The sequence below is a fragment of the Dromiciops gliroides genome, chromosome 3 (assembly GCF_019393635.1).
Source record: "Dromiciops gliroides isolate mDroGli1 chromosome 3, mDroGli1.pri, whole genome shotgun sequence".
In the NCBI taxonomy this organism is placed as follows: domain Eukaryota; kingdom Metazoa; phylum Chordata; class Mammalia; order Microbiotheria; family Microbiotheriidae; genus Dromiciops; species Dromiciops gliroides.
In genome coordinates, this window is record NC_057863.1 from 626,026,763 (window position 1) to 626,034,457 (window position 7,695).

The 7,695-nt window shown below is 53.7% G+C and overlaps 1 protein-coding gene across 1 annotated transcript in view; it reads right to left on the reverse strand.

The window, feature by feature from the left end:
* SPSB1 (splA/ryanodine receptor domain and SOCS box containing 1) overlaps positions 1-6,274 on the reverse strand; it is an 85,515-nt gene extending 79,241 nt beyond the window's left edge. Inside the window, exon 1 of the mRNA XM_043996740.1 lies at positions 6,221-6,274. The gene's annotated coding sequence lies outside the window, so the exon portion shown is untranslated. The remainder of the gene's footprint in view (positions 1-6,220) is intronic.
* Positions 6,275-7,695: the final 1,421 nt, after the last annotated feature.

A 7,695-nucleotide genomic window follows, 5' to 3' on the forward strand; every position in this document is an offset into this window, starting at 1 on the left:
TGTTGTTTTGCTTTTGTTTTTGCAGGGCAATGAGGGTTAAGTAACTTGCCCAGGGTCACACAGCTAGTAAGTGTCAAGTGTCTGAGGCCAGATTTGAACTCAGGTCCTCCTGAATCCAGGGCTGGTGCTTTATCCACTGGGCCACCTAGTTGCCCCTATTTGGGGTTTGGGTAGTTTCCCATTTCCTTCCTCCAGTTCATTTTGCAGAAGAGGAAACCGAGGCAAACAGGGTTAAGTGACTTGCCCAGGGTCACACGGCTGGAAAGAGTCTAAGGCCAGATTTGAACTCATGAAAAATGAGACTTCCTGACTCTAGGACCAGTGCTCTGTGCACTATGGCGTCACCTAGCTGTCCTGAATGGGAAATATAAAGAAAGGCAAAAGACAGACCTTGCCCTCGAGAAGCTCAGAATCTAATGAGGGGAAACAACTTGCAAAGGGCCATATACAAACAAGAGATATACAGAGCAGATTGAGGATAATCAAGGGAGGGAAGGCACTAGGGTTAAGGGGACTCAAGAAAGGCTTCCTGTTGGGGCAGATGGCACAGTGGATAAAGCACAGGTTTGGAGTCAGGAGGACCTGAGTTCAAATCTGGCCTCAGACACTTGACACTTACTAGCTGTGTGACCCTGGGCAAGTCACTTAACCCCAACTGCCTAACCCCCCACCCCAAAAAAAGGCTTCCTGTAGAAGGTGGAATTTTAGCTTAGACTTGAAGTAAGGAGGGGCAGACATGAGGAAGGAAGGCACTCCAACTAGGAGCTGGAATGATATTCTCCTTCCGGCACCAATAAGACTGTCAGACATTTCTACAGCCCTTTTCAGCTATTATTTAATGACACTCTCAAAGATTAGAGTTGGAAGAGACCTCAGAGGTCATCTAATCCAATCTCTTCCTTTCATAGACAAGGAGAAAACTGAGGCCCAGGAAGGTGAGGTGATTCACCCAAGCTCACACTAAAAGGCAAGATTAGGATCTGAACTCAGCTCCAGTGGCTGTGCTCTTTTGACTATATCAAGCCATCTCCTCTGTCTTTGATTCTGAAAAGTAGTCTCTGCTTTGGGCTAATGAAGAAAATTAAATTCTAGGACCGTTAAGTGACTCATTCATAATTAGGAAGTTTGTAAATTTCAGAGTTGAGGTTCAAACCCAAGTCTCTCAAACCCACAGTTCTTTCCACTGTACCACCCAGATTCTTAAGATAGATCCTCAGTCTCTGAGTTTGGAGTTTTTTCATCTGTAAAAGAGGATATCAGGGCATCTACATTACAGAGCTGTCAGTGAGATAACAGACCAAAACACCACACACTATGATCCTTTAATGTCAAGTATAAAAAAGAGAAAATCCATACTTTGCATACAGTAGACTCACTCACACCAAAGATATTACACCCCCCAACTTTACAGAAGAGTAAAAGGAGGTTCTAGGTGGTGAAGGCAGCTAGACAGCCCAGTGGATGAAGTGCCAGGCCTGGAGTCGGGAAGATCTGAGTTAATATCTGGCTTTAGACACTGGCTGTGTGATCTTGGGCAAGTCACTTAACTGTGTTTGCCTCAGTTTCCTCATCTGTAAAATGAGTTGGAAAAAAAGAAATGGCAAACCACTCCAGTGTCTTTGCCGAGAAAACCCCAAATGAGGCCATGAAGAGTCAGACAGGACTGAATAATAACAATAACAACAAAAGGTATAAAATGCCATGTCCAATAAAACTTCTCTCATTCTACTTCCCTCTCACTTCCCAAAACTATGTTAGAGAAACAGAGCTAACAGAGGTGAGATGGAGATACTCAGTGGCACGTCGGTTAGGGGGTGCTAGATAAATTCTGGAATGTCACAGATCTAGTACATGAACATCCAGGAATGAATTCTATTTCAATGAATCTGGGTTATTCAAATCTCAGGCTCATCACACCAGCTGCTTTGGTGATGGAAACCTTCAAATCGAAGAAACAATCCACCCAGAATTCTTCCACAGCTCAAGACTGTGTTCATTTGTTGGAGGAGAGCAAGAAAAGTATCATTCACTCTGAGAAAAGTGTCGTTCACTTTACAAAACACCTCTTTTTAAACAAGATTTCCTAGCACATTTAAAATGCAATTGGACTTAGGAAAAAGTCCATCTACACAGATACAATCTTTCAGGAGGGAACACTTGGGCAGTACACCAGTTTTTGTCCCTTCCAAGCTCAAAGCCACAAGTCGTAATTGTTCCAATTCACAGAAAAAGTTTCTTTCCTCTCCCTCCCCAGCCCTTCCCACCACCATCACCCCCCTTTTTAAAGGAGCCACCCTGTAACATTTCTCATTGAGAACCTAAGGAGAAATTCCCCTGACCCTGAACTTGTGAACACGGGAGGAAGTGAAGTTTTCATAGACGGGCCCGGGCAATGGATGTCACTCACTTTCTGAGTCTCTGAGCCCAGCAGCTCGCAGACACTTCAGACTGAAACAAGGGAGGATCTCTTCTTGTGGGCCGGTCTTGGTTATCTGGGGAGTTTTGAAGTGAGCCGGAATGCCCCCAATGGTTCAATGGGAGAAATTAAACATCTGTACTCAGCGAGCTCATCTGCTGAATGACAGCCTCCCACCCCCTTCTGAGAGCCAATCCCATGCCAACTAAGAGCTGATGGCTTTGAGGCACCCGACTTGGAGAGGACAAACATTACCCAAGGTAGGGCTCACAGAAGGACTAGGGAAGCTGGGAGGGGCCTTAGAAATCATCCATCCCAACACTCTGCTTTGGAAATGGGGAGAATGAGATGGCCCAGACAGGGAGATAACTTGGACAAGGTCACACAGCTTACTGGGAGGGCAAAATCGAGTCTCTCCCCTTCCAGGGTTGCTTTCGCCTGGCATCATGGGCTGACTGAGTGATGGGTCATAAATGGGGGAAGGAGGGGACTCTGCCCCACCCTAGCCCCGGGAAAGGAAGCCACCACCCTGTCTGTGGTCATAAGAAGCAAAAGTAAATCAATAAGCGTATTTATTAAGCCTTTACGTGCCAGGCACTGGATCAAAGCAACAGGGATATTTGAATATATTTAGGACTGAGTTCTGAAGCTTCTATACTATACATAGCAAGGGTGGGGGAGTCGGCCCCACATGGCAAGGGTGGGGATGTGGTGCTGTGGAAGGAGTTTTTGGACTTGGGTTCCAATCCCCAGGTCTGCTGATTGGCTACTTATGTGACCTTGGTCCGACACTCCCTGGACCTCACTGTTCTTCTGTGTAAAATAAGGAGGTCATATCAGGTGACCTCTGAGATCCTGGTCAATTCTGGATCTAAAATCCTGGGTTCCTGTGGCCTTAGAGGTCCCCTACCAGCCCAAATCTAGGCACCTGTGAATCAGCCTAGATCATGGGATGTTAGATTTAGAGCTGGCATGGACCTTAGGGTCAGCGTCCAACCCACTCATTTTATATATGAGGGTGCTTAAGTGACTTGCCCAAGGTAACACAATGACCATCCCAGAAGTCAAAATTGTAAATTCAATACTACCTAGGTAAACTTCTTCCAAAGTTTGGGGGGGGGAACACTCACACAAGTGGAATGGACTGTATGCATATATAGAGGTGGTTTTCCCCCCCTATTTACTTCTCTGAACACAGGCAATAAAACAGCCAACTCCTCAAGGAAGAGACTGCTCTGTCTCTGTGCTCTCAGTAATTAGGACAGTATCTGGGATGCATCAGGCACTTAAATAAATGTCTGATTACTGACTGACCCCCTGGCCACCTCTCCATCCTTCTCTCCCTTCAGACTCTCCTCCTCCTCCTACTTTTTAATGTTAAAATTAAATCTTTTTCCCCCTGACCATCAAACTTTAGTCATCCAGAAGGATGGTGCTTTTACAATGAACACCTGTTAAAACTCAACTCATGACCAGTCACTGACGCTGGAGGGTTTAATTAAAATTACTCACTCAGGAAGCAGCAAATGCCAACTCAACTGAAAACTATATATTTAATTTGGAGAGAGAGGGAGAGGGAGAGAGGGGGAGAGGGGGAGAGAGGGAGGGAGAGAGAGAGAGAGAGAGAGAGAGAGAGAGAGAGAGAGAGAGAGAGAGAGAGAGAGAAGGAGGGAGGGAGAGAGAGAGGGGGAGAGAGAAGAGAAGAGAAGAGAAGAGAAGAGAAGAGAAGAGAAGAGAAGAGAAGAGAAGAGAAGAGAAGAGAAGAGAAGAGAAGAGAAGAGAAGAGAAGAGAGAGAGGCAGAGAAAAGAGAGAAAAGGAAAGGGAGGCCATGGGAGGAGGAATAGGAAGAGAACAGGGGAAGAGGAGGAAGGAGGGGAGGGAACGGGGAGGGGAAAAGGACAGGGGGAGGGAGGGAGAGAGGGGGAGGGAGAGGGAGGGAAGAGGGGGAGGGGGGAGGGGGGAGGGAAGAGGGGGAGGGGGGAGGGAAGAGGGGGAGGGGGGAGGGGGGAGGGGGAGGGGGAGGGGGGAGAGGGGGAGGGGGGAGGGAGGGAGGGGGGAGGGAAGAGGGGGGAGGGAAGGAGATGGGGAGGAGGGAGAGGGAGGGAAGGGAGGAAGGATGGGGAGGGGGAGGGAAGGAGGGAAAGGAGGGGGACGACGGGGGAGCGGGGTGAGAGAGAATAGAGGCCTCTGTGGCTCCTTCCTTGTGCAAAGCCAGAGCATCTCTGCCTCCCTGCAGCTTGGTGACTTCTGGATGGTCCTCCCTCAGCTGGAGCTGGAGAGGCGAGAGCCGCCAAGACTCCAGCAGCTTTCTGTAACTGGCAGCATAGGGTGTCTCCCAAGCAGTTGTTACTACGGGCTGCAACACATACACACACTTCACTTCCTTAGTGAGCTGGAGGAAAATCTGAATTCTCCAGTGCTCAGGCCAAGCAAGCTCTCCTACAGACCAGCTCGGCCCTACCTAAGCTTGCCCTGCTGCAGCGCCTCCCCCCCCCTCCCTGGCATTCTGTCACTCTCTCCTGTCCCAAACGTGCCCAGGGCCTGCGGAGCCCCTCCAAAGAAGCAGTATTGTTGCAGGTGGTTGTTGTTTTCAATCAATGGATACTTTTTACAGAAAGGGGGGGGCACCTCGTCCCTCTTTTCCCCCAACTCCCACCGACTCATTCAGGAAGCCTGGGTTCCCCAAGGCTGAGCTGAACAGGAAAGGGGTCGAACGGACAGCTGGAGGGGGAGGGTGGCCCAGCTTTGCCCCCAACATAGAGGAGAAGGATCCAGCCTCCACTCCCCCCGCCCCCCCCCAGCAGAGACCAGACCCCGGGCTAGTCCCGGGCTGCAGGATTGGGCACTGGCCGAGGCCGGGAGGGGGGGAAGCAAAACTAAGTATTCCTAGAGAAAGTTTTTCGGAGGTGACAGCCGAACCCCCAAAGTTTCTACTGGGGCAGGGGAGGAGGCAAGGTACTTAGAGATCTCAGCTACCCTGAACACATCACCTCCCCACCCGTCCCTCCGGAGGTACAACCAAAAGGACAAGGGAAAGAAGGGAAAAGGAGGGAGGGAAGGAGAGGTGGGGGGGGAGAAAGAGACGGGGGGGGGAGAGGGAGAGATCACCTCCCTACCCTTCTCCCTCTCAAAGTCTGGTCAGGAGGAAGAGTGAAAGGAGGAAAAGAGAATGGAGAGAAGCAGAAGGAGAGAGAGCACATCGCTCCCCACCCCTCTCCCTTAAAGAGGTACAGCCAAGAGGAAGGAAGGAAGGACAGAAGACAGAAAGAGAAGAGGGAGAAGACATCACCTCCGTCTCCCTCAGAAGGAAGAGGGGAAGAAAGGAAGAGAGAGAAAGGGAGCAAAAAAAAGGAGAAACGAGCAGAGGAAGAGAAGGGAAGGAGGGTAAAGAGGGAGAGAGAGAATGAAGTGAGGCAGAGGAGGACGGGCCGGGGCAGGGAGGGAGCGAGAAGGCGCTGCCCGAGTTGGGGAGCAGGTCCCGGGGGCTTTCAGGAATTTCGGAGGGGTGGGTGGCCAGCGCGCAGACACCCCCTCCCGCGCGCTGCCGCCCTCCCACCCCCGGCTCCCGAGGTCTGGAGATGCGGGGCCCCGGGTGGGGCGCCCCCCGCCTGCACCCCCAGCGCAGACCCCCCCCCCCGGCGGTCGGGGTCGCCGCGGCGGCGGCAGCCACCAGGCGGAGACCGCGGGCTGCGCGGGGAGGCGCCGGAGCCCGGTGGTGCCGCCGCCGTCACCGCCGCTGCTCTCGCCCGAACCCCCTCCCGCGGTGCCCGCAGCCCCCCCCCCCCAGCCCCCGGCCCACCTACCGCTCCGGGGCTCCGCACAGCCAACCGGCGGCCGCCCCCGCGCTCAGGCTCCCGGGGCGGCAGCAGTGCGTGCCGGCCGTGCCGGCGGCCGCCCGCGGCTCCTCGTCCCGCCGGGGGGCCCCTGGGCATGAAGCGGGGGCGCAACTCGAGCTGCACGGAGAGGGGCAGAGTCCCGCAGGAATCCTGCTCCCCGCGTCCGTCTGTCCGGCCAGAGCCCGCGGGCGCCGTGCGTGTGCGTGCGTGCCCGCCCGCCGAGGCGCAAGAAATACTTGTATGCAAATGTGTTTTTGTAACTGCCACCGAGGTGCGGTCTCCTCCGAGGGCACGCAGCTCCCCGCGCGGGCGGACTCTCCCCGGGGCGCCCCGGAGCGCGCGCCGGGCGGAAGGGCGCGAGACGCTGCTGCCGCCGCTGCTGCCGCCGGGGCTGCTCCTGCTGCTGCTCCTGCTGCTGCTGCCGCTGCTGCCGGGCCCGGGCGGGGGCTGAGGCTGGAGCTGCGGCTGGGGCTGGGGGCGCGAGACGCTCCCCGGGGCTCCTCCGAGGGGGCGCGAGAGCAGCCGAGAGCCGAGCCCCGGCGCGGTCACGTGCCCGAGAGCGCTCAGCTGGGGCCGGGCACCGCCCCCCGCGGCTCCCCCCGCCCCTTCCTCCCGTTTGCGTCCCCGCCCCCGTGGCGGCAGCAAGGGCAGCGGCGGCGGCTGCAGCCGCAGCAGCTACAAGAGCAGCAACAGCCTTGACTTCAGCTGTTGCAGCAGCAGCAGCAGCCCCGGCAGTGGCTCGACTATGAGAGTGGGGAAGGGGCCGCCCAGCTCCGGGTCACAGCGAAGGCCGGCAGAAGTGTGGCCTTCTCGGGTTCTCTTTTCCTCCTGGGAGAACCCGGGGGCTGCTGGCTTTCCAAATAAATGCATTATTTTCTTTCTCCGCCCTGGGCGATTGCGGGGCTCAGAGGGAAGGTGGAGGATGGAGCAATATCCCCTTCTGCCCAAAGTGAGGGGAATCAGCACGTGTGATTTTTTAAAAAAAAATTTAAATGTGAAGTTCTTGGCTGAGGCAAGAGTTGGGACTTTGAGCAAAGGACTCAGTTTCCTCTTGTGTAAATGGGCTTTAGAACCGGAAGGGACTTTTTGGAGGTCAACCTGACCAACCTTCTCATTTTCCAGGGGGCGAAACGGTCCCAAGAGAGGGAGGCGCTTGCTTAGGGTCACCCAAGTGACATGTTTGCAAACCTGAAATCAAAACCAGAGTCTCCAGATCATCCAGTGCTTCGACACACCACAAACCCCACGGAAGTCCATTATAGCTCTAACATTTCATATTAAACTTTTTTTTTTTACAGGTCAATGAGGGTTAAGTGATTTGCCCAGGGTCACACAACTAGTGTCGTGTCTGAGGTCGGATTTGAACTCAGGTCCTCCTGAATCCAGGGCCAGTGCTTTATTCACTGTGCCACCTAGCTACCCTTTAAACTAAACATTTATTA